This window comes from Papio anubis, chromosome 10 (genome assembly GCF_008728515.1).
Source record: "Papio anubis isolate 15944 chromosome 10, Panubis1.0, whole genome shotgun sequence".
Lineage (NCBI taxonomy): Eukaryota > Metazoa > Chordata > Mammalia > Primates > Cercopithecidae > Papio > Papio anubis.
In genome coordinates this window covers 116,406,323-116,432,464 of record NC_044985.1, presented here as the reverse complement: position 1 = coordinate 116,432,464, position 26,142 = coordinate 116,406,323, and the positions used below count along the sequence as shown (strand labels likewise).

The 26,142-nt window shown below is 48.1% G+C and overlaps 1 long non-coding RNA gene across 1 annotated transcript; it reads right to left on the bottom strand.

Moving 5' to 3' along the window:
* Window positions 1-378: 378 nt before the first annotated feature.
* Window positions 379-20,649, bottom strand: LOC108581450. The gene is made up of 3 exons (XR_001893682.3): window positions 20,343-20,649; window positions 12,345-12,410; window positions 379-888 (listed from the first exon to the last, which is right to left on the bottom strand). It is a non-coding gene; the product is annotated as an uncharacterized LOC108581450 (long non-coding RNA).
* Between the last annotated feature and the right edge of the window lie 5,493 nt (window positions 20,650-26,142).

Here is a 26,142-nt window from a genome sequence, read left to right as displayed (position 1 = left end):
TCAAAATTTCAGGATTTTGATTTGTTTTAGAGCAAAGGGTTTTGACTTTTATAAACATTGTTAAGCACTTCATGTCATGGCTGGGTGCAGTGGCTCATGTATGTAATCCCAGCACTTTGGGAGGTCAAGTCAGGTGGATCACTTGAGGTCAGGAGTTTGAGACCAGCCTGGCCAATATGGTGAAACCTCGTCTCTACTAAAAATACAAAACTTAGCTGGGCATGATGGCAGGTGCCTGTAATCCCAGCTACTCAGGAGCCTGAGGCAGGAGAATCACTTGAACCTGGGAGGCAGAGGTTGCAGTGAGCTGAGGTCACGCCATTGCACTCCAGCCTGGGCAGCAGAGTGAGACTCCATCTCAAGTAAATAAATAAATAAATAAATAAATAAATAAATAAATAAATGTAAATAAATAAAACACTGTTAAGCACTTCATTTTGGTGCAGAGTTTTCTTTTCATGTTTCTTCCTGCGGTGCCTCTTTAAATTGTAAATATTCTGACATTAGATAGTGATGATGGTTTTACAACTCTGGAAATACACCAAAAACCACTGAATTGTGCACTTCAAAATGATGACTTTTCCAAAAACAAAACAAAACAAAAAAGGATCAGTTTTATGATAAGTGAATGGTATCTCCATAAATCTTAGTTTAAAAATATAATAATAAGCCATTATATATTAACATAAATAATATTGGTAAGAAGAGAGGCACTGTTTTACCTTTTTTCAAATGTCTTTTGCAAATGTCTTCCACATCTGGCTTAGTAGAAGATAGTTGGATATCGCATCTGCTTCTGCATTTGATTTGCTGCAATTTGTTTTGCTTGAAGTATGTGAAGAAAATCCAATCTTCCACAGATCGCTGGAAATACAGTTGGATATATAGCTGAAAGAAGGGAGGTGTCATTTAATAGGCTTTTCAGATAACGGTGGCTATTCTTCTTTGATATGACAGCAAAGCTCAGACAAGTGGGGGTTTCTTGAGGTTTAGTTGCAATGTGGACACTGAAAGTACATGAACAAACTTTACATACTCTGTTTCAGAAAAATGTGTTGCTCTGTCTTGCACATTTAAGATCCATAACCTATGCAAATTTTTGTACCATTGGCTGTGTTGACACATTTTACTTACACAGTATTAAAGTTTTCCAAAATTCTAGTCTATTTTTTCCTGTTTGTGTTTTTTTAAGACAGGGTTTCATTCTGTCACAAAGATTAGACTACAATGGCATGATCATAGCTCACTGCAGCCTCAAACTCCAGGGGTTAAGTGATCCTCCTACCTCAGCCTCCCTAGTAGCTGGGACTACAGGTGTGTGCCACCACAACTAGCTACTTAAATATATATATAGAGAGAGAGAGAAAGAGAGACGGGATCTCACTATGTTGCCCAGGCAGGTCTTGAACTTGGGGCTCAAGTGATCCTCCTGCCTTCACCTCCCAAAGTGCTGGGATTACAGGCAAGAGGCATCATGCTCAGCCCAAAATTCTAGTTCTTCTTTGAAGCTCACATTTTATTGTTATTAGAAAGTACTATCAATTGTTTACCTTGAAGTGACAGGCTCACTTTGTTCATTGTTCTAGAAAGTGTCTCTGAATGCCCAGCTGTGAATAGCCATGGATTGTCAGCTGTGCTTCCAGGCAAAACTGATGTTCCCTGAAAGGGGAGCTAGTTCAGCTCATAAACAACAGCACACATGCTTTTCTCAGGATGAGTAATGGACTTTGATCTGCAGCCCAAGGGCTTTCTGTTCACTTTCCATCCATTACACCAAATATTAAAAAGGTGTGTACATAAGGATCAAAATTTATAAATTAATTAACTGATTTTAGACAAGGTATGGCTCCGTCACCCAGGCTGGAGTGCAGTAGCTCAATCTCGGCTCACTGCAACCTCCAGCTCCCAGGTTCAAGCAATTCTCATGCCTCAGCTTCCAGAGTAGCTGGGATTATAGGCATGCACCACCATGCCCAGCTAATTTTTAAAAATTTTTTGTAGAGACGAGGTTTCGCCATGTTGGCCAGGCTGGTCTTGAACTCCTGATGTCAAGTGATCCACCTGCCTTGGCCTCCCAAAGTGCTGGGATTACAAGCATGAGCCAACATACCCAGCCTCAAAATTTAATAAAATTAAAAACTATTTTCCTGCTTCACTGAGGGTATATATTTTTTTCTTTTTTTGGACACAAGGTCTTGTTCTGTCACCCAGCCTGGAGTGCAGTGTTGTGATCATGGCTCACTGCAGCCTCAACTTCCCAGGATCAAGCAATCCTCCTACCTTAGCCTCCCAAGTAGCTGGGACTACAGACATGCCACCATGCACCTGTCTAATTTTTGTATTTTTGTAGAGACATGGTCTTGCCATGTTGCCTAGGTTGATCTGGAACCTTGAGCTCAAGCAATCCTCCCACCTCAGCCTCCCAAAATGCTGGGATTACAGGTGTGAGTCACCACACCCAACCTCAAGGACATTCTTAAATGCAATTAATTTTTTTAAAAGTGAGGAGTGTATGGTGGTGAAGAACACAATAACTCCTGGTATAGTTTGATGCCACTGCCTTAATTCAGGCTGAGGCGATGTCAGGTTTACCCACCATTCCTTCTGCATCATGGGTACAAATGTCAACACATTGAAAAAGGCAAATACTGTCTTAGTATTATGAAAATAGTTCTCAGAGGTACGTGGAGCACTTTGAGGAATCACTAATCTTATTTCTTTTATTGGCAGCTGAGTATTTTGTTCTCTGTGTGTAGCATACATTAACTAACCTGTCCTTGTTGGTGGACATTCAAGGTCATTCCTATCTTTTATTACCCACAGAGTATTGCAAAGAACAGGGGGTGGACTCCCATCCTAAGCGGCTTTTGGGTTGGAAGTTGAAAAATCTCATATATTCAGGCATGCATCCATTGCTTCAATCAACAAATAGAAAGCTAGACCGCGTACAGTGGCTTGCCATGCACTTTGGGAGGCCAATGTGGGCGGACTGCTTGAGCCTAGGAGTTCAAGACCAGCCCTGGGCAACATAGCAAGATCCCATCTCTGCCAAAAAAAAAAAAAAAAAAAAAAAAAAAGGTTTCAATTTGCCAGGCATGGTGGTGCATTCCTTTAGTCCCAGCTACTCCAGAGGCTGAGGTGGGAGGATTGCTTGAGCCTAAAAGATCGAAGCCCCAGTGATGTGTGATTGCACCACTGCACTCCAGCACAGTGCAGTGGTGGAGTGACACAGTGAGACCTTGTCTCCAAAAAACAAACAAGTATGAACCCAGTACCAGCAAAATAATACAAAATTCCTGCCCACATTCTGATGGCGGAAACAGATAGTCAACAAGATAAATAAAAATCTATCTTAGTTGATAAGTACTAGGATAAAAATAAGTCAGAAAAGCGTTTAAGGGAAGTCTGTTGGGAGTGATGGGGCACGTTGTAATTTTAGGTAAAAGGACCAGGAGGGGCGTCATGGAGTAGCTGACATTTAAATCATGACCAGCAGAAAGTGAGGGGGTCTAACAGCGAATTGAGGGCTACAACAGAAACAACAGAGGCTGTAGGCGTGGAATTCCTCGCTTTTTTTTTTGCCAGTATCGTCTGACAATTGTGTCCTTTCCTCTAATTCTTTCCCTATAGATGTTTCTAGATAGCCCTCAATGACTTCACCTTTTCTCCAGGGATGTCTCCGCAAGGGCAAGTTTCAAGCCTTTGTTTACGTTTGGGAAACACTTACACAACTTTCCCCGGCTTGGCTGCTAGTGCCCAGTGGATAGCCCCAGGCACTAGCTAAATGGATTTCTCCCCATCTCCTTTATTAGCCAGATTGTGTAAATGAATCCCAGCAAGCCAGACACAAGGGTACCCCCTGGCAGAGGCCCCGGAACCCCTGTGTTGGCACAGCTGCCGGAGAAATTCCTGGCAGAGAATCAGAGAATCAGGCATCAAGAACGGGGGAGCTTTTAAACCTCAGACTCCAGGCGCCAGGCCAGACCCACAGGCTCCAACCCCCAGGTGAGGCCTGGTTCCCAAAGCCCCCTGTGGCTCCTGTCATCCATATCTGCGGTCTGGGGGGCAAGCTGGGGCTGGGGGACTTTAGGGACTTGCTAGGGAGCACCCCCAGAGGTCCGATTAGTTCAGACCTGAGTTCCCTGGGTAGGCTCAGCTGCCCACAGGCTCAGAGAATCAAGAGACCAACAAAGGATTCCAAAAGAAAGAAAATATCAGTCTTATTCCTCACCTGACAGGAGCAGCAAAAATCCTACAGGGCTGGAGGGAGGGAGAGTAGACCCCACCCCCACAGCCCTGGGCATGGCTATCAGAAGACGACCTGCCCGGCCCCATCTTGTCCCCACCCATGCCCTTCAGGGGCTGGCACTGCCCTAGGAAGCTCCATCCTCCCAGCCGTCTGTCCCTACATCCGGTCAGTCAACTCTTGGTTCCAGCCCCTGGGGTGATTCTGCTCTCTCCTCCCCTTCTCTGCAGAGGCCTGCACACAGCTCTCACCTGGAGGGAACACAGGAGGCAATGCTTTCCTCTGAAGGAGCTCAGCCCTCTGCCCACCTGTCCTCCCCTCACTCACACAGGCAGGAAGGACTGGTCCAAGACAGCGCTGTCCAACAGAAATAGAATGAGCTATTTCTTTTCTTTTCTTTTTTTTTTAAGACAGAGACTCACTCTGTCGCCCAGGCTGGAGTGCAATGGCATAATCTTGACTCACTTACAACCTCTGCCTCTCGAGTTCAAGCGATTCTCCTGTCTCTGCCTCCTGAGAAGCTGGGATTACAGGCACCTGCCACCACTCCTGGCTAATTTTTGCATTTTTAGTAGAGATGGGGTTTCACTGTGTTGGCCAGGCTGGTCTCAAACTCCTGGCCTCAGGTGATCCACTCACCTTGGCCTCCCAAAGTGCTGGGATTACAGGCATGAGCCATCACACCTGGCCTTAGAATGAGCAATTTCATTTGTAATTTTGAATTGAAAATTTTCTGGGCCAGGTGCCATGGCTCACACCAGTAATCCCAGCACTTTGGGAGACTGAAGTGGGAGGATGGATTGAGTCTAGGAGTTTGAGACAAGCCTGGGCAACATAGTGAGACCCCATCTCTACAAAAAATTAAAAATTAGCCAGGTGTGGTGGCACACACCTGTAGTCCCAACTACTCGGGAGGCCAAAGTGGGAGGATTACTTGAGCCCAGGAGGTCGAGGCTGCAGTGAGCCCTGATCGTGCCTTGCACTCCAGTGTGGGCAACAGAGCAAGACCCTATCTCAAAAAAAAAAAAAAAGAAAGAAAGAAAAGAAAAAAGAAAATTTTCTAGTGGCCACATGCTTTTAAAAGTAAAGGAAGAAAAATAAAACAGGTGAAATTAATTTTAATAACATTTCATTTAATCTAATTTATGTCCAACATTATCCCTACATGTAATCAGTATAAAAATATTAATGAGATATTTTACATTACTTTATTTCATGCCAAGGTTTTGTAATGTAGGGTGTATTTTACACTTGCTGCTCATCTCAATCAGACCGTCCACATTTCAAGCACCTGATAGCCACGTGCAGCTGGTGGCAACCTCGTGGAATAGCTCAGGCCCAGAAGGCAAACCGGAGCAGCTGCTGCCTCTCCTTCAACCCTCATTGGAGAGGACATCCCACCACCGAGCAGCTCTGCTCAGGCTTCGTCTCCGGCCTCCACTACTTCTCCTCTGAAACCTGCCCCTCTCATTACTCCCTCCCTTCCCGCCAAGGTGTTCAGATTCACAAAAATCTGAGCCAGGCTCCAGGGATGCTAGGCCTAGGGTCTAAATAAATGAAACCCACCAGTCCCAGTTCCCAGATGTCTTCCTCACCACCCCACCCCTGGCGAAATGGAGCCTCGCTCTCATTGCCCAGGCTGGAGTGCAGTGGTGTGATCTCGGCTCACTGCAACCTCTGCCTCCCGGGTTCAAGTGATTCTCCTGCCTCAGCCTCAAGAGTAGCTGGGACATGGTGGTGCACACCACCATGCCTGGATAATTTTTGTACTTTTAGTAGAGATGGGGTTTCACCATGTTGGCCAGGCTGGTCTGGAACTCCTGACCTCAGGTGATCTGCCCACCTCGGCCTCCCAAAGTGTTGGGATTACAGGTGTAAGCCACCGTGCCTGGCCCCAGATGTCTTTTATTGTTCAAGTCTGGGTCCTGGGCAGCAGGAATTTCGTGGTAGTGGGTAGGGCTGCCTACCCTTTGTAGAGAGGGGTCACGTCCAAAGTTAAAAGGTTTGCCTCGTGCTAGGCACCTGCTGATGGGAGCATTTCTTAAGGAAGTTTGGGGAGATGATACTTCATTTAATTCCCCAAATTCTCTGACAATTTTAATATACAGCACAGGACAAATTAACCTTTTGAGTTCTGGTAATAATAATAAACTATCCTGGCTTTTCCCTTTAGACACAACCAGGAGCCCTCTGTCATGGGCACAGAATCATATAAATCATAGAAATCCTGGCTCTGTCACTCAGAGGCTATGTGACTTGGAGTGAGTTACTTAACTTCTCTGAACTTCAATTTCCCCGTATATGCAATAGAAATAATGCCAACCGGGCCAGGCACAGTAGCTCACGCCTGTAATCCCAGCACTTTGGGAGGCCAAGGCAGGTGGATCACCTGAGGTCAGGAGTTTGAGACCAGCCTGGCCAACATGGTGAAACCCTGTCTGTACTGAAAATACAAAATTAGCCAGGCGTGGTGGCAGGTGCCCGTAATCCCAGCTACTCGGGAGGCTGAGGCAGGGGAATCGCTTGAACCTGGGAGGTGGAGGTTGCAGTGAGCTGAGATTGTGTCACCAGACTCCAGCCTGGGTGACAGAGTGAGACTCCATCTCCAAGAGAAAAAAAAAAAAGAAAGAAAGAAAAAATGAAAGAATACCAACAACAAGACTTAGAAGGATGTTGTGACGATCGATGGCCTGTAAAGCAGTTAGCTGTTCAGTGAATGGCACTCTGCTGTGTCCCGGCTGCTACAGGCTCAGCACAGGTGGTGGCTGAGGCTGGGGATGGGGGAAATTGGTTCCAGCCACCAGGGATTCTCTGTGTACTCCTTTCATATCTGCAGGCACAGACTAAGCCAGTTTTGGAGGAAGCGCCTTGCAGCCTTCACCCACATCCCTGCTATGCAGACAGCCACTCAGCCCTTCATGATTTCAAAAGCCCAGAGCAGTCAGGGTGGTTTGGAAACAGCAGGGAGCCATATTGCTGCCTGACAATGACTTCCATTTTGATTTTTGGAAAACCTTGGCCTTAGCAACTGCTTCCATTCCAAATTGGCTGTGTGGCTCAGCTCTTCCTCCCCTTCATTCCTTGCCATCCTTGCCCCTCCCTCTTAGAGAACTCCGACACTCCCTCACCCAGTCCCAAATTCCTCCTATATTCCTAAGCAGATTCCCCCCCAGAACGCGGAACCCAGGTCCTCAGCCTTTGTAAGAATTTGGCTGCTGCTTGGGAATTATGGCCTGTGACATCCTTAGACAAAGGCCCAGTGGGTCTGGAGATGAGCAGGGATGGTTTGACTTTTTCAGAATCTCCAGCAAAACATTCACCTACTTACAGTTTCAGTTAAGAGCAGTCTGTTCCAAGAAAGTGTATTTCAAGATTTAATATAATTATGTACACTTAGAGAAGGTATCTTCAATAAACGTATCAAAGTATCCAGAATCTTAAAGGAAAGGGAAGCTCTTACAAAACAATAATAAGGCCTGGGCAACATAGCCAGACCCTGTCTCTACCAAAAAAATCAGCCAGGAGTGATGGCACACATGTGTAGTCCCAGCTAGTCAGGAGGCTGAGGCAGGAGGATCGCTTAAGCCCAGGAGTCCAAGACTGTGATGAGCTATGATTGCACCACTATGCTCCAGCCTGGGAGACAGAGAGAGACCCTGTCTCTTTAAAAAAAAAAAAAAAAAAAGATATCATTATGCTAATTAGCAAATCAAGTTTAGGTTATTGATAAAGCTATGGATCACAGAAAGACTTGTATTAGCCACATCTGGAGTGAGACCCTGCTGATATGATAGTGGCTGATACCCCTGGAGCCTATGCGTTCTCTTGTTTTTTAATATATATTTTTTATTTTAATTGAGTCAGGGATCTTGCTCTGTTGCCCAGGCTGGAGTGCAGTGGCCTGATCATAGGATCATAGCTCAATGCAGCCTTGAACTCCTGGGCTCAAGTGATCCTCCCACCTCAGCCTCCTGAGTCTCTGGCATTACAGTTCCAGACCACTGCACCAGGCTCCAATTCACCATTTTGATGTGTACAATTCAGTGGCATCCAGAGTTTTCCTAGTGTTGCGCAACCACCACCTCTTTCTAGTTTCAAAACGTTTTCATCATTCCAGAAAAATACCAAGTACTTCCTTAAGAAATCACTCTTGACCGGGCACGGTGGCTCACGCCTGTAATCCCAGCACTTTGGGAGGCTGAGCCAGGTGGATCACCTGAGGTCAGGAGTTCCAGACCAGCCTGGCCAACATGGTGAAACCCCGTCTCTAATAAAAGTACAAAAATTATACGGGCATGGTGGTGGGCACCTGTAGTCCCAGCTACTCTTGAGGCTGAGGCAGGAGAATCCCTTGAACCCAGGAGGCAGAGGTTGCAGTGAGCCGAGATCACGCCACTGCACTCCAGCCTGGGTGACAGAGAGAGACTCCATCTCAAATAAATAAATAAATAAAATAAAATTGGTTTATTTATCTTTCTACTGTTGAGTTATAAGGGTTTTTAGAATATATTCTTTTTTTTTTTTTTTAAGACCAAGTCTCGTTCTGCTATCCAGGCTGGAGTGCAGTGGTGCAATCTCGGCTCACTGTAACCTCTGCCTCCCAGGTTCAAGCAATTCTCCTGCCTCAGCCTCCAGAGTAGCTGGGATTACAGGTGCCTACCACTACATCTGGCTAAATTTTTGATTTTTAATAGAGATGGTCATGCCTGGTCTTGAACTCCTGACCTCAGGTGATCCACCTGCCTTGGCCTCCCAAAGTGCTGGGATTACAGGCATGAGTCACCATGCCCAACCCCAGCAGCATTCTTGATATATACTGAGTTAAGGGGTAAGTAACCGGCATACACATAACATTTCACTGTTGATGCTGGAGTTTGTTAAAGTACCTACATTGCAGTAAAGAAGCAATTCATAAAAGTGGTGACTTTGTCACTTCTGAGACTAGGTGATAAAAGGCCACATGGCCTTGCCTGATGGGGACACTTGTTTTGGAACTCTGAACCACCTCGAACGGAATCTGATTGCTTGGAGGCTGCCATGCTGAAAGTGCCACATGGAGGGCTCCAGTCAACAGGCCCAGAAGAGCCCGTCCTTGGGCCATCCCAGCCCAGGTGCCACACGCGTGAGTAAAAGCGTGGTCTTGGAAGTAGATTATCTGTCTCCAGTCCTTCCAGCCCTAGTCACTAGGGTCACCTCCAGATGAGGCCTCAGACATCCTAGTGCAGAGAGGAGCAACCTTGCCGGTGCCCAAACTTCTGACCAGGGAACACAGGAACATCACACAATGGTGGTGACTGCTTTATGCCACTAAGTTTTTTGTTTTTGTTTTTGTTTTTAATTTATGGTAAATTACAGGTAAAATTTACCATCTTAACCATTTTTAGGTGTACATTTCAGCAGTGTTAAGTACATCCACATGACTGTGCAACAGATCTCCAGAGCTTTTTTATCTTGTAAAATTGAAATTCTTACCCATTAAACACCCACTCTCCATCCCCCCTTCCCAGCCCTAGGCAACCATCGTTCTACTTCTGTCTCTCTGAATTTGACTACTTTAGGGACCTCGTATAAGTGGCATCATGCGGCCAGGCATGGTGGCTCATGCCTGTAATCCCAGCACTTTGGGAGGCCAAGGTGGGTGGATCACCTGAGGTCAGGAGTTCAAGACCAGCTTGACCAATATGGTGAAACCCCATCTCTACTAAAAATACAAAAATTAGCTAGGCGTGGTGGCGTGTGCCTGTAATCCCAGATACTCGGGAGGCTGAGACAGGAGAATTGCTTGAACCTGGGAGGCAGAGGTGGCCGTGAGCCGAGATTGCACCATTGCAATCCAGCCTGGGCGACAGAGCAAGACTCTGTCTCAAAAGAAAAAAAAGGTGATATCGTGCAGCGTTTGTCCTTTTGTGACGGGCTTACTTCACTGAGCATGTCTCAAGGTTCATCCACGTTGTCTCAGGTGTCAGAATTTCCTCCCGTCGAAGGCTGAATAACACTGCGTTTTCTCTATACCCCGTGTTTGATTTCTCCATTCATCTGTCGACAGACACTTGGATGGTTTCCACCTTTTGGCTGTGTGAGTGATTCGGCTATAAACATGGCACACCACTAAAATTTTGATTCTAGGTGTTGTTATACCACAACAAATGGCTGGAACAATGTTGCGCCTCAATAAAAATGTATTTTAGGGGCTGGGCGCAGTGGCTCACACCTATAATCCCAGCACTTTGGGAGGCCGAGGTGGGCGGGTCACCTGAGGTCAGGAGTTCAAGACCAGCCTGACCAACATAGAGAAACCCCATCTCTACTAAAAATACAAAATTAGCCAGGCGTGGTGGTGAATGCCTGTAATCCCAGCTACTCAGGAGACTGAGGCAGGAGAACCACTTGAACCCGGGAGGTGGAGGTTGTGGTGAGCTGAGATTGCACCATTATACTCCAGCCTGGGCAACAAGAGTGAAACCCCATCTCAAAAAAAAAAAAAAAAAAAGGAAAAGAAAATGTATTTTTAAAATCACTACACTATGTTTTAAAAAGTGTTCCTCAGCAAAGCCTTCCTTCAAAGGTCAGGCGACCTGCAGACTCTCAGGGAATGCAGCCTCATGATCTCTTGAAGAAACAGAGCCCCTCTGTGCCTGACAGTACCATCCAGAGGTCAGTCCACATAAACAAGAGCAGGCAGGGAAAAGTGCAGAAGGTCGAGGTGAGCACCAAATCTATTTAAAAGTAAAGGCAAAAGAGGAGGGAGAATTATGGTTACTCTGGTGCATATATACAGTATCAACCTTGACCTTCTAAGAAAAAATATGTAAATATATATACATACTACAGTTGACCCTTGAACAATGCAGGGGTTTAGGGGTGCCCCTCAACAGTAAAAAATCCAAATATAACTTTTCATTCCCCAGCAGTTAACTACTAACAGCCTGCTATTGACAGAAGTCTTGCCTTTAGTATAAACAGTCAGTTAACACATATTTTGAGCTGTGAGTGGTGGTGGGTGCATGTAGTCCCCTCCACCTGGGAGACTAAGGTGGGAGGATTGCTTGAGCCCAGGAGGTGGAGACTGCAGTGAGCCATAGTCCTGCCACAGCAACTCCAGCCTGGCTGTCAAAGAGTAGCTGGGATTACAGGCAGGCACCACCACGCCCGGCTAATTTTGTATTTTTACTAGAGATGGGGTTTCTCCATGTTGGTCAGGCTGGTCTTGAACTCCCGACCTCAGGTGATCCGCCCACCTCGGCCTCCCAAAGTGCTGGGATTACAGGTGTGAGCCACTGCGCCTGGCCCCTAAAATACATTTTAATTGAGGCGCAACATTGTTCCAGCCATTTGTTGTGGTATAACAACACCTAGAATCAAAATTTTAGTGGCGTGCCGTGTTCATAGCCGAATCACTCACACAGCCAAAAGGTGGAAACCATCCAAGTGTCTGTCGACAGATGAATGGAGAAATCAAACACGGGGTATAGAGAAAACGCAGTGTTATTCAGCCTTCGACAGGAGGAAATTCTGACACCTGAGACAACGTGGATGAACCTTGAGACATGCTCAGTGAAATAAATACAAATCATTTTTTTTTTGAGACAGGGTCTCACTCTATCACTCAGACTGGAGTGCAGTGGCACAATCCCGGCTCACTGCAGCCTTCGTCTCCTGGGCTCAAGTGATCCTCCTGCCTCAGCCTCTCAAGTAGCTGGGACTACAGGTGTGCACCACCATACCTGGCTAACTTTTGTATTTTTTGTAGAGACAGGGTTTCACCATGTTTCCCAGGCTGGTCTCGAACTCCAGGGCTCAAACAATCCACCTGGCTCAGCCACCCAAATTGCTGGGATTACAGGCATTAGCCACTGCGCCTGGCCAAATGATTTTTAAAACTAAAAATAAAAACATTTTAAAAGACCATTCAGCTCCTTTGCTGGAACCTGTGACTCCACAATTGCCAAACAATCCACTCATTCTAATTCTGGAGGGGATTAGAAAGCAGACATATTTGGTGGGTTCTGTGTATTACACACTGCTTTCCTACAATAAAGTCAGCTACAGAAGAGAAAACGTTATCAAGGAAATTGTGAGGAAGAGAAGCTCTACTTACCATTCGTTATGTGGAAGTGGATCATGGCAAAAGTCGTCACCCTGGTTGTCTCCCACATTGAGTAGGCTGAGGAGGAAGGGGAGAGGTTGGTCTCACTGTCTCAGAGAAGGCAGAGGGTTAAGAGGTGGAGGAGGTGGGAGGAGAGGCAGGCACACTCAGGGTCTCTTTTATTGAAAAAAAATCTGTGTATAAGCTGAGGCATGCAGTTCAAACCCATGTTGTTCAAGGGCCAACTGTATTTAGAAATATATATGTGTGTGTGTATAGGTGTGTGTTTGTATATATGTGTGTATATGTATGTGTGTATATATGTATGTGTATATGTGTGTATGTATGTATATATGTGCATATATGTATGTGTGTGTATATTTGTGTGTGCATATGTGTATGTATGTGTGTATATTTGTGTATATATCTCTGTGTGTGTATATATATCTGTGTGTGTATATATGTGTGTATATTTGTGTGTGTGTGCATATGTGTATGTATGTGTGTATATTTGTGTGTGTATGTGTGTATATGTTTGTGTGTGTGCGTGTATATTTGTGTGTATATTTGTGTGTGTGTGTATATGTGTGTGTGTATATTTGTGTGTCTGTATATGTGTGTGTGTGGTTCCTCTTTGTCCCTGTGCAGTAGTCCATTGGATGGATAGTCCACAATTTGCTTATCTACTCATTATTCATGGTGAGCATTGCGGTTGTTTTCTATTTTGGGGCTATTACTTGTAAAGCTGCTGTGGAAATTTTCGTCTCTGTGTTTGAGTCTTTGTGTGGACATGTGCTTTTTTCTCGAGACAGAGTCTTGCTCTGTTGCCCAGGCTGGAGTGCAGTGGCGTGATCTCGGCTCACTGCAACATTTGCCTCCCGGGTTCAAGCGATTCTCCTGCCTCAGCCTCCTGGGTAGCTGGAATTTCAGGTGCACGCCACCATGCCCAGCTAATTTTTGTATTTTTAGTAGATATGGGGTTTCACCATATTAGGCTGGTCTCAAAATCCCAGGCTCAAGTGATCCACCCACCTCGGCCTCCCAAAGTGCTGGGCTTACAGACGTGAGCCACCACACCTGGCCTGGACATATGCTTTCATACATTTTTTTGTGTGGGGGAAAGGGGGTGATTAATTACCTTAGAATGGAATAGTGTATGCTCTAAATGTTACATTTCAATTTTTTTAAGAAACTGGCTGGGTGTAGTGGCTCACACTTGTAATCCCAGCACTTTGGGAGGCCAAGGTGGGTGGATCACCTGAGGTCAGGAGTTCGAGACCAGCCTGGCTAACACAGCGAAACCCTGTCTCTACTAAAAATATAAAAATTAGCTGAACGTGGTGGTGTATCCCAATAGTCCCACCTCCTCGGGAGGCTGAGGCAGGAGAATTGCCTGAACCCGGAAGGTGGAGGTTGCAGTGAGCCTAGATCACGCCACTGCACTCCCGCCTGGGCAATAGAGCGTGACTCCATCTAAAAAAAAAAAGAAACTACCAAACTGTTTTCCAAAGTGGTTGCGCTCTTTTCTATTTCCAACAGCAGCGCATGAGAGCCTGCCTTGCTCCCTATGCTCACAAGTCTTGGTATGGTCAGCCTTTCGGACTGCAGCCACTCCAATGGGGTGGAAATGGTATCATCTCGCTGTGGTTTCAAGGGCCGTTTCCCTTATGGCTGCTGATGGGGTCCGTTTTTCATGTCTCTAGTGACTTTCCACATATCTTCTTTGATGAAATGTTGATTCAAATCTTTTGCCCATTTCTGTTGAGATGTTTGTCTTATTAATCAGTGAGTTGTAAAAGTACTTTATATATTCTGAATACAAGTCTTTTACCAGATATGTAGATTGTGAACCTTTTCTCCCAGTCTGTGGTTTGTTTTTTAAAATGTTTTCTCCCAGCTTGTGGGTGTCTTTTGAAGCCCATGCTTGTTTTTAATGTCCATAAAATATCCAAAAGAGGGAGAAATTCAGTGTGGAGATGGTGCTCCAGGCCTAGCTGATTGGGTATTGCTCAGAAATTAGGATAAAGCAAAGTTGTGAAGCTACAAACTGACATTAAGCTGGGCACAGTGGCAGGCTCCTGTAGTCCCAGCTACTTAGGAGGCTGAGGTGGAAGGATCGCTTGGGCTCAGGAGTTGAAGATCAGCCTGGGCAACATAACAAGACCCCTTCTAAAATATCCCAAACTCTGACATCATAACCCATGTCTGCTGTTAAGGTTTCCACATTTTGGGCGGGCTAGACAGGAAAAGAGCCCAAAAGGTAAAGACCAGGCTGGCTCATGCCGGACACCTAACCCCCTGCTACCACATGCTGTTTTCCACACTGGGTGCTGGCCTGTGGGAACCTGCACAACTCAGGGCGACATGGCCCCAGGAAGTCTTCAACAGGCTGCCCCCTGCTGGCTGCTGTGGGAACCACATGGCAGATGGCTTCTGGTGTCCCTGGCTGGTTGGTGGGAACCCTGAGGCGGGGGCCTCTCACCTGCCCTCTCTCTTGGGCATGGGCAAAGGCTTCCTGTTGGCAGCACAGGGCTGGAACAGTTCTTGCCTTAGGGGTATCAGATTTCCTTCGTTCTTGGCATCTCTGAGGTTTGGGAAGACAAACAGACCTGTTCTGCCCCGGGGAGGGAGCTGCAAATGCAAAAGAGGCTCCATCACGTGGTGCAGAGCTGGGGGCACCGCTGGCCCACCCATCCCTGTCGAGTCCTCTGACCCGTTTCTTCATTTCTCAGGTGACTGGAGTCCTCCAGTTATAGAACGTCTTATTGATGATGAGAACTCCCATGGACCCCTCTCAAGATCCACTGTGGGCCAAGATGCAGAGCTGGGGTCTTCACCTGGCTTTAGCGCTTCAGAGAGACCCAGGAGGGATGCTTTCTAATTAGGATGGCCACCCCCACCCCTACTCCAGGATGCTTGTTCTGTCAAGAAGCCCCTGGAGGCCGGGCACAGGGACTCACGCTTGTAATCCCACACTTTGGGAGGCCTAGGTGGGAGGATCTTTCAAGGCCAGGAGTTCAAGACCAGCCTGGGCAACATGGTCTCACATTGTTGCCCAGGCTGGAGTGCAATAATACAATCATAGCTCACTGCAGCCTCAACCTTCTGGGCTCAAGGGACCCTCTCATCTCAGCCTCTTGAGTATCTAGGACTATGGGTGCACACCACCACGCCTGGCTAAGTAAAAATAACATTTGTAGAGATGAGGTCTCATTATGTTTCCCAGGCTGATCTTGAACTCATGGCCTCAAGTGATCTTTCCACCTCTGCCTCCCAAAGTGCTGAGATTACAGGCGTGAGCCACTATGCCCAGGTTAATGTCAGTATTTTCTTTTAGACAGGTCTTGTTCTGTCACCCAGGCTGGAGTACAGTGATGCAATCATGCCTCACAGCAGCCTCGACATCCCCAGGCTCAGATGATCCTCCCACCTCAGCCTCCTGAGTAGCCGCGGCTACAGGTGCATGCCACCACACCCAGATAATGTTTAAATTTTTACAGAGATGGAGTTTTGCCATGTTGCCCAGGGTGGTCTCACACTCCTGAGCACAAGCAATGCACCTGCCTCAGGTTCCCAAAGTGCTGGGATTACAGGCGTGAACCCCCACGCCCTGCCGGCCCAGTATATTTTTTGGGGGCCAGGGGACGGAGTCTCACTCTGTTGCCCAGGCTGGAGTGCAATGGTGCCATCTCACCGTAACCTCCACCTCCCGGGTTCAAGCAATTCTCCTGCCTCAGCCTCCTGAGTAGCTGGGATTACAGGCATGTGCCATCACACCTGGTGAATTTTGTGTTTTTAGTAGAGAACTGTGTGTTACTCCCTACGGAATGACAGGGGCAGGGTCCTGACCAGGCCCTCTCTCCTCAGTGGCTGACGGAGCTCGCCTGCCCCCACTCCCCAGATAGGCCCAGCTTCAGGGATGGGAGGAGGGCTTTCTGTCCCCAGAGGGGCACTCCCACACCCAACCTCCACAAGGAGCTGATGGCTGGTGGGCCTGGGGCCTCAGCCTGGCAGAACAAACCTGCTCTCACATAAACGAACAGGGACAGACAAAGGTAACCCTGTCTGAAGAGTCCCTATTTCCCCAACTCGGGCTTTGGAGAACAAACCCAGAAGGATTACGCAGCCCCTCTTGGCATGTGGTGGGATGAGCACTGTGCCCTGAGCCCTCTCCTTTCACCTTTGGGATTTAATGCATGTGTGAGGGTTGGAGAAGGAGCCAGTGTTTCGGGGACACTGCCACTGTCATTCCACAGGGAGCAACCACAGTGACCTTGGTAAGTATCAAAGGCAAACGGTGCTTCTCCCACATTACTCTCTCCTCAGAGAAAGCAGGCCCGGAGGAGCCTCAGCCTCCGCTCCCCTGGCCCTGCCCCTGCAGATGCCTCAGGGCAAACCCGGAGTGTTTGTGTTGTGTGCCAAAAGGAAAGGTCGGAAAGGTGAGGATTGATTGTGTGTCGAGACTGTTTCCGTCTCATCTTGGGTGAGTCTCACATCAAAGGAGATGCATGGGCTGGGCTGAAGGTGAAGGAGCAGGAGGCCTTTGGGAGTGGAAGAGGCTGAGCGTGGCTCAAGTGAGGAGGCCGAGACTTCCTCCTTGGCTGTCTCTGGGTTTAACTCTGGTCAAGACAGATATCCTTCCTACTGGGGAGGGGGGCACTTAGAGAAGCTTTAGTCAATTCATCTCTGAACCCCTGGTACCCAATACCATGCCTGGCATACTTAGGCACTGTAACAAAATGATGGAGGAAGGAACTAATGAAAAATTGAAGTGAAAATGTATATTTCACTTAACCTTGCCTTCCCTGATCAGACTGTTTGCAAAAAAGGACGCTTCGTTTTCACTTTAAGAACTCATGCATCTTGGCCAGGCGCAGTGGCTCATGCCTGTAATCCCAGCACTCCGGGAGGCCGAGGCAGGCAGATCACCTGCGATCAGGAGTTCGAGACCATCCTGGCCAACATGGTGAAACCCCATCTCTACTAAAAATACAAAAAAATTAGCCGGGCATGGCGGTGGGCACCTATAATCCCAATAACTCGGGGGGCTGAGACAGAAGAATCACCTGAGCCCAGGAGGCAGAGGTGGCAGTGAACCGAGATCACACCATTGTACTGCAGCCTGGGTGACAGAGCAATAATCCATCTAAAAAAAAAAAAAAAAAAGAACTTATGAGTCTCATGATTTAAACATTTTTTTGGTCTTGTAATAGAAGAGATTCATCCATTCAAATGTATTGTGATAGTGATATGTTTGAAAATGCTTTTTTATTTTATTTTATTTTTTGAGAGAGTCTTGCTCTGTTGCCAGGCTGGAGTGCAGTGGCATGATCTCGGCTCACTGCCCCCTCCGCCTCCTGGGCTCAAGTGATTCTCCTGCCTCAGCCTCCTGAGTAGCTGGGACCACAGGTGTGGGTCACCACACCCAGCTAGTTTTTGTATTTTTTAGTATAGATGGGGTTTCACCATATTGGCCAGGCTGGTCTTGAACTCCTGACCTCATTTTCCGCCTGCTTCTGCCTCTCAAAGTGCTGGGATTCCAGGCGTGAGCCACTGGGCCAGGCTGTTTTCTGGTTTTTCTTTCCCTCTCTTTGCTATACTGATCAAGTATTTTTTTCTCTTTTTCCCAAGTACAATTGGTCCTCCATTTCCATGGGATTCAAGCAACCATAGATAAAAAATATTCAGGAAAAAATATAACAATAAAAATCACACAAATAAAAAGCAATACAGCAGGACAACTATCTACATAGCATTTACATTGTATTAGGTATTATAAGTAATCTAAAGATGATTTAAGTATATGTAGGTTATATGCAAATACTACACCAATTTATTTATTTATTTGGAGAGGAAGTCTCGCTCAGGCTGGAGTGCAGTGGGGAAATCTTGATTCACTGCAAGCTCTGCCTCCCGGGTTCAAGTGATTCTCCCACCTCAGCCTCCCGAGTAGCTGGGATTACAGATGTGCACCACCATGCCCAGCTAATTTTTGTATTTTTAGTAGAGACGGGATTTCACCATGTTGGCCAGGGTAGTCTTGAACTCCTGACCTCAGGTGATCTGCCTGCCTCAGCCTCCCAGAGTGCTGGGATTCCAGACGTGAGCCACCATGCCCGGCCTACACCAATTTATATAAGGGACTTGATACCACGGATTTGGTATGGCAGTCCTAGGACCAGTGCCTCCTCAGATACTGAGGACTGTAGTTCCATATTATCTTGTTAGTGGCTATCTTAAATTCATTTTATTTGACTTTTAATTAATTAATTTAAAAAAAAATAGAGACAGGGTCTTGCTATATTGCCCAGGTTGGTCTTGAACTCCCGGGCTCAAGCAATAATCCTGACTTGGCCTCTCAAAGTGCTGGGATCATAGGCGTGAGCCACCATGCCTGGCCCTAACCTTAAATTAAAAAATAAATAAATAAATAGAATTTTAGCCTATATTTTCTTTCCTTTTTTTTTTTTTTTCTTGAGATAGGGTCTTGCTCTGTTGCCCAGGCTGCAGTGTAGTGGCACAATCACAGCTCACTGCAGGCTTGATGCTGGGCTTAAGCTATTCTCCCACCTCAGCCTCCTGAGTAGTTGGGACTACAGGCACATGGCAGTATGCCCAGCTAATTTATTTATTTATTTATTTTTGAGACAGAGTCTCGCTCTGTTGGTGGTGCGATGTCGGCTCACTGCAGCCTCCGCCTCCCAGGTTCAAGCAATTCTCCTGCCTGAGCCTCCTGAGTAGCTGGGATTACAGTTGCCTGCTACCATGCCCGGCTATTTTTTTTTTTTTCTTTTGAGACGGAGTCTCGCTCTGTCGCCCAGGCTGGAGTGCAGTGGCGCGATCTTGGCTCACTGCAACCTCTGCCTCCCGGGTTCACGCCATTTTCCTATCTCAGCCTCCTGAGGTAGCTGGGACTACAGCCACCCGCCGCCACACCTGGCTACTTTTTTATATTTTTATTAGAGACAGGGTTTCACTGCGTTAGCTAGGATGGTCTCCATCTCCTGACCTCGTGATCCGCCCGCCTTGGCCTCCCAAAGTGCTGGGATTACAGGTGTGAGCCACCGCGCCTGGTCTTTTTTTTTTTAGTAGAGATGGGGCTTCACCATGTTGGCCAGGCTCGTCTTGAACTCCAGACCTCAGGTGATCTCCATCCGCCTCGGTCCTCCAAAGTGCTGGGATTACAGGCGTGAGCCACCACGCCCAGCCCGCCCGTCTAATTTTTAAATCTTTTGTAGAGATAGGGTCTCACTATGTTGCCCAGGCTGGTGTCAAAATCCTGGGCTCAAGTGATCCGCCTGCCCTGGCTTCCCTAAGTGCTGGAATTATAGGCATGAGCCATTTAGAAATAAAATGGGCCAGACGTGGTGGCCTGGACCTGTAGTCCCAGCACTTCGGGAGGCTGAGGTGGGAGAATCGCTTTCGCCTGGGAAGTGGAGGTTATAAGTGAGCCGTGATCGCGCCACGGCAGCATGGACGACAGAGCCAGACCGTCTCAAAAGAAAAACAAAATAAGGGGGGGAAAAAAAGTTCTGATGTGTCCCCAGATTGGGGTGTGCCACTGAGGCCCATTCCACGCACTCCAACTTCAAAGATGTGGGTCGGTGCAGGTGAGGAACCTGCTCAGGGCCCCCCAGCCCCAGCGCCGGGTCTCCCCACGCCTGGGAGGGGAGGATGGCGGTGAGTAAAAAGGGAAGGCTTCCCCATTCACTGACATTCCAGGGAAGGACGATGGGGACTTCAGCACACTCTGGGATTGCCGGAGGCTGGTGTGTCTCTCAAGCGTTTTGAGTTTAGATTCTCTGGGAGACCAGCCAGAGCCCAGAGAGGCTTAAAAGCCCAGCCGATTGCAGACCGCGCGCGGGGCAGGGAAGCGAGGGCCGGGAGTGCCCTCCGGTGGCGAAAGTCAGGAATTACCACGCACCTATTCTGGACCAGAGTAAAAATCGCCTGGAAAACGTCGAAAATCGTAGACTCTCAAGGGTGAAAGGGGATTTAAAGAGTACTTACTGCAACTCTCCCATCGTATGTCTGGGGACTCTCAACGTTATAGATCTTGACCTTCACAGGGACAGTACGGAGAAAGGCAAGCAGCCGCCAAGGACGGGGTATCCCCCTGTACTTAGCGGGGCTCCCGGAAGTCGGCCTGGGGCTGAGCCAGGCGTCCTCCAGCCTGGTGCTGGCGCCTGGCGCGCCCTCTGCTGGATGCCGTAGCTTTGTCAGTGACTCGAAATTTGTTCAGAACCGAATTTTTTTTTTTCTTAGTCTCGCCCTGTCGCCCAGGATGGAGTGCAGTGGCGCAATCTCGGTTCACTGCAACCTTCGCCTCCCAGGTTCAAGCGATTATCCTGCCTCAGCCTCCCGAGTAGCTGGGATTACAGGCGCGCAACACCACACCCAGCTCATTTTGTATTTTTAGTAAAAATGGGGTTTCACCATGTTGGCCAAGCTGGTCTCGAATACCTGACCTCAAGTGATCCTCCCACCTTGGCCTCCCAAAGTGTTGGGATTACAGGCGTGAGCCACCGCACCTGGCCCGGAACCGAATATCATACCCACAGCATTTTTTTCAAGTATGCATCCATTCATTCAACAAATGTTTATCGATGACACCCCGATTGTCACAGTATCAATGACACTGTGATTCCTGCTGGAGATTCAAGGACATACCTGGCCCCAGTTCTTGGACTTGAGGGAGACAGAATAAATTGTGATAAATGGCCAGGATGAAAGAACAGGGCAGAGAGAACACTTCACCCTTAAGGAGCCTGACCTACTTAGTCCAGGAGGTCCGGGAGCGCTTTCTGTAGAAGACGACGTTGCTCCTGAATTAAACAATGTCAGGCATTGGTGTGTAAAGGGTGGAGCTTCCATCCAACCAGGTGCTAAGCTCACTGCAGCCGCTGTCCGCTGACCGGCAAGCTGACCACAATGCAACATTAGGTGAAATCAGTTTACCAAGAGGGAGAAGAGGCAGAATCTCAGGCTGGGCACGGTGGTTTACACCTGTAATCCCAGCGCTTCGGGAAGCCGAGGCAGGCAGATCAGATCGCTTGAACTCAGGAGTTCACAACCAGCTTGGGCAATATGGCCAAAACCCATCTCTACAAAAAATACAAAAATTAGCCGGGTGTGGCAGTATGCGCCTGTAGTCCCAGCTACCTGGGATGCTGAGGTGGGAGGATCACTGGAGCCTGGGAAGTCGAGGTTGCAGTGAGCACCACTGCACTCACTCCACCTTGGGCAACAGAGTGAGACCCTGCCAAAACAGAACAGAACAGAACAGAATCCCACTTTGAAATTTCATCAGGGACTGTTATTTGGGGGTCATTTTAAAAGACAAATTTGAGGACGGGCGCAGTGGCTCATGCCTGTAATCTCAGCACTTTGGGAGGCTGAGGCGGTTGGATCATGAGTTCAGGAGTTCGAGATCAGCCTGGCCAACATGGTGAAACTAAAGATAAAAAAAAAAAGAAAGAAAAGAAAAAAATAGCCAGGCATGGTGGCACATGCCTGTAATCCCAACTACTCAGGAGGCTGAAGCAGGAGAATCTCTTGAACCTGGGAGGCGAAGGTTGCAGTGAGCTGAAATCGCACCATTGCACTCCAGCCTGGGCGACAGGGCGAGACTCCATTTCAAAAAAAAAAAAAAAAAAGGAAAAATTCTGTGATCTTTGTCATTGCTGTGTCAGTTTATACTGTCTGATTTTTCTCCAGGCTAAAGGTCGCCTTTTCCTTCTTTCTCCTATTTCATGTAATTTTTTTTTTTTTTTTTTTTGGAGACAGAGTCTCGCTCTGTCGGAGTGCAGTGGCGCGATCTCGGCTCACTGCAAGCTCCGCCTCCCGGGTTCACGCCATTCTCCTGCCTCAGCCTCCTGAGTAGCTGGGACTACAGGCGCCCGCCACCGCGCCCGGCTAATTTTTTGTATTTTTAGTAGAGACGGGGTTTCACCGTGGTCTCGATCTCCTGACCTTGTGATCCGCCCGCCTCGGCCTCCCAAAGTGCTGGGATTACAGGCGTGAGCCACCGCGCCCGGCCTTCATGTAATTTTTTATTGGATGTCAGACATTGTGAAATGTATGTTTTGGGTTGCTGGAGTTTGTTGTGATCCTCTCAAAGAGCACCGAAACATTTTTAGGCAGTTAATTTACATGCAGATCATTTTGATCTTTTTTAAAGAGGTGGAGTCTTGCTCTATTGCCCAGGCTGGAGTACAGTGGTATGATTATAGATCACTGAAGTGTCAAACTCCTGGGCTCAAGTGACCCTCTTGCCTCAGTCTCCCTGGTAGCTGGGACTACAGGTGCAAGCCATCATGCCCTGGTAATTTTTAGTAGAAATGAGGTCTCACTATATTGCTCAGGTTGGTCTCGAACTCCTGGGCTCAAGCGATCCTCTTGCCTCTGCTTCCCGAAGCGCTGGGATTACAGGCGTGAGCCAATGGGCCTGGGCATATAAGCCTTGGTTTTAAGATAACTCAGGATTGGTCTGGAATAGGCTATCCTCTCTGGCTAATTTAATCCTATTTTTAAGGTGTGGCACTTCTGGGCTCTCTACCCCATGCGTTCAGTAAAATCTCTTCACTCTGGCCAGTGCACTGGAACACCAGAACTATCTAACTGTAACTTCGTGCCTGCTGACCAGTCTCCCTCCATCCCCACTGTCCTCCCCAACCTCTAGGACTAAACTTCTATGAGACCAACTTTTTTTAGATTCTACATGAGTGAGATCGTGCAGTATTTTCCTTCCTGCTCCTGGCTTATTTCACTTAACATAATGTCCTCCAGGTTCATACATTTTGCTGCAAATGACAGGATTTCTTTCTTTCTTTTCTTTTCTTTTTTTTTTTTGAGACAGTCTCACTCTGTTGTCCAGGTTGGAGTGCAGTGGTACAATCTCGGCTCACTGTAACCTCCGCCTCCTGGGTTCAAGCCATTGTCCTGCTTCAGCCTCCTGAGTAGCTGGGATTACAGGCGTGTGTGGCTAATTTTTTTTTTTTTTTTTTTTTATACAGAGTCTTGCTCTGTCGCCCATGCTGGAGTACAGTGGTGCAATCTCGGCTCATTGCAACCTCCGCCTCCTGGGTTCAAGCGATTGTCCTGCCTCAGCCTCCTGATAGCTGGGATTACAGGTGCCCGCCAACATGCCCAGCTAATTTTTGTATTTTTAGTAGAGATGGGGTTTCACCATGTTGGTCAGACTGGTCTCGAACTCCTGACTTCATGTGATCCACCTGCCTTGGCCTCCCAAAGTGTTGGGATTACAGGCGTGAGCCACTGCACCCGGCCCTAGGTTCTTATGTTATTTAATGGATTATAATTTGTTACTATCATTAATTTTTTGTTTGTTTTTTCTTTGATCTGTTACCCAGGCTGGAGTGCAGTGGCACGATCTTGGTTCACTGCAACCTCTGCCTCCTGGGTTCAAGAGATCCTCCCGCCCAGCCTCCTGAGTAGCTGGGATTACAGGAGTGTGCCACCACGCCCAGCTAATTTTTGTATTTTTCGTAGAGATGGAGTTTCACTGGGTTGGCCAGGCTGGTCTCGATCTCCCAACCTCAGGTGATCCACCAGCCTCTACCTCCCAAAGTGTTGGGATTACAGGCATGAGCTGTCGCATCTGGCCTCATTAGTTATTTTGATCCTCAAATTGTCCCAGATTTGGCTACTTAATGTTGGCTTTTCTGCATTTCTTTTTTTGAATCGGTTTCTCACTCTGTCACCCGGGCTGGAGTGCAGTGGCATGATCATGGCTTACACCAGCCTTGATCGCCTGAACTCAAGCTGTCCTCCTGCCTCAGCCTTCCCAATAGCTTGGACCACAGGCATGTGCCACCATGCCCAGCTAATTACATTTTTTTTTTTCTCTCCTAGAGATTGAGTCTCCCTATGTTGCCCAGGGTGGTCTTGAAATCCAGGGTCAAGCTCCTCCCACCTAGGTCTCCCAAAGTACTGGGATTACAGGTGTGAGCCATTGTGCTCAGTCGAGAGTATTTATTTTTAACTGTTGATTAATCATTCCAGGCCCTTTATTGAATAATACTTTTTTCAGTGATTTGAGATATCGCTGTATCATATATTAATTTTAATATGTACATAAGGTCTGTTTTGGAGGTTTGCTTCTTGAAGAATCATTTAGAAGTGAAATAACGCATTGAGCAGTTGGTCAACTGATTTCTCCTCTGTTGCGGGCAGCCTCAGACTCGGGGGAGGGGGACAGGTGTCCAGAGCAAAGTGAGGAGGGGAGATCTCTGGTTAAGACCTGCAGATTGTGGGGTGGGAGTGAGGTCTCGTGTCCAGCGGGCAGGTGGACGAGGAGACACCCCGGGTGATGACCGTGTAGCTCAAGCCCTGCCCACGCCCTCAGCAGCTCCAAGACACCGCTTGAGTCCACCGCTGGTCAGGGTCCCTGGGGTCTCTGGCCCTCAACTCTCGATGCCTTCGCCTGGAGGGGCTGACACGTAGCAACGGAGGCAGCGCTCAGCAGGCGGCGCCCCCGGGCCCCGCGCCCCCGCCGCCTCCTCCACAGGGACCAAGCACCGCGCGGCCGGCAGTCACAGCGCTGGCGGATGTCCACCACGTGCCCCGCGCGGGACCGGTGCTCTTCTGCGCTTTAGTTCGCTCGATGCTAACAGAGACTCACGGGTGGGGAATCCTGACTTTCCCAGACGTGGACCTGAGGCTCGGCGCAGCCCGGTGACGAGCCTGTGGGCTGGGACAAGCAGCCAGGCGAGCCTGCTCCAGAGCCTGCGCCCGCGCCACCCGCTCTGCGCTGCTGCCCGCAGGTCCCCACCTTCCCGGCTGAGGGTGTTTTTGTGGTACTGAGGAGTCACAACAGTAAAGCCACGTCCCTATGGCGAGAGGAAGCTGGGGGGCCACAGAGCAAACTGGACACTTCGTTTTGAATTATTTCTCTTTTCTTTTTCTTTCTTTCTCTCTTTCTCCCTTTTTCTTTCTTTCCTTTTCTTTTTTCTTTTCTTTTTTTTGAAGAGTCTCACTGTGTCACCCAGGCGGGAGTGCAGTGGCATAATCTCGGCTCAGTTGCAACCTCCGCCTCCCAGGTTCAAGAGATTCTCCTGCCTTAGCCTCCTGAGTAGCTGGAATTACAGGTGCATGCCACCACCCCCAGCTAATTTTTTTTTGTATTTTTAGTAGAGACAGGGTTTCACTATATTGGCCAGGCTGGTCTTGAACTCCTGACCTCAGGTGATTCACCCACCTTGGTCTCCCAAAATGCTGGGATTACAGGTGTGAGCCACTGCACATGGCCTGATCCCCAAAAATGCTGGGATTTACAGATGTGAGCCACCGCACGTGGCCTGGTCCCTAATTCTTTAACATCCCACCAAGACAGGAGGCTCTGGCGTAGCATCTGGGTGTCCGACTCCAACACCGCTGGGGAGAAGGTGCTGGAACCAGCCAGCCCTGGAGGCGGGGTCAGCTGGGGCACCTCCTTCCTGGCCTCTGTGCCTACTAGACGCTTAGGCTGGTAAGGTGCTTCCTTATCTGTAAAATGGGACCACAATGATCTGGCTATCAGGGTTGGGAAAGCTTGAATGAGCTTATGTACTCGGAAGAGCATGCTGGGCCCGAAGGGGAAGGACGCTGTGGGAAGTGTGGCCCCAGCACCTGGACTTAGTGAGAGAAAGAGGCCACAGGCTCCTGGTCCCAGGCTTATGTGTTTCCCTGTCTTGCTGAGCTGTGGGAAGTGGGAAGCTGGAAGAGAAGGGAAGAGGATGAGCCCTGTTTCAGACTCCGAATGTTGAGTGTGGGGTGACAGTGAAGTCTCGTGTCTACTGGGCAGGTAGGG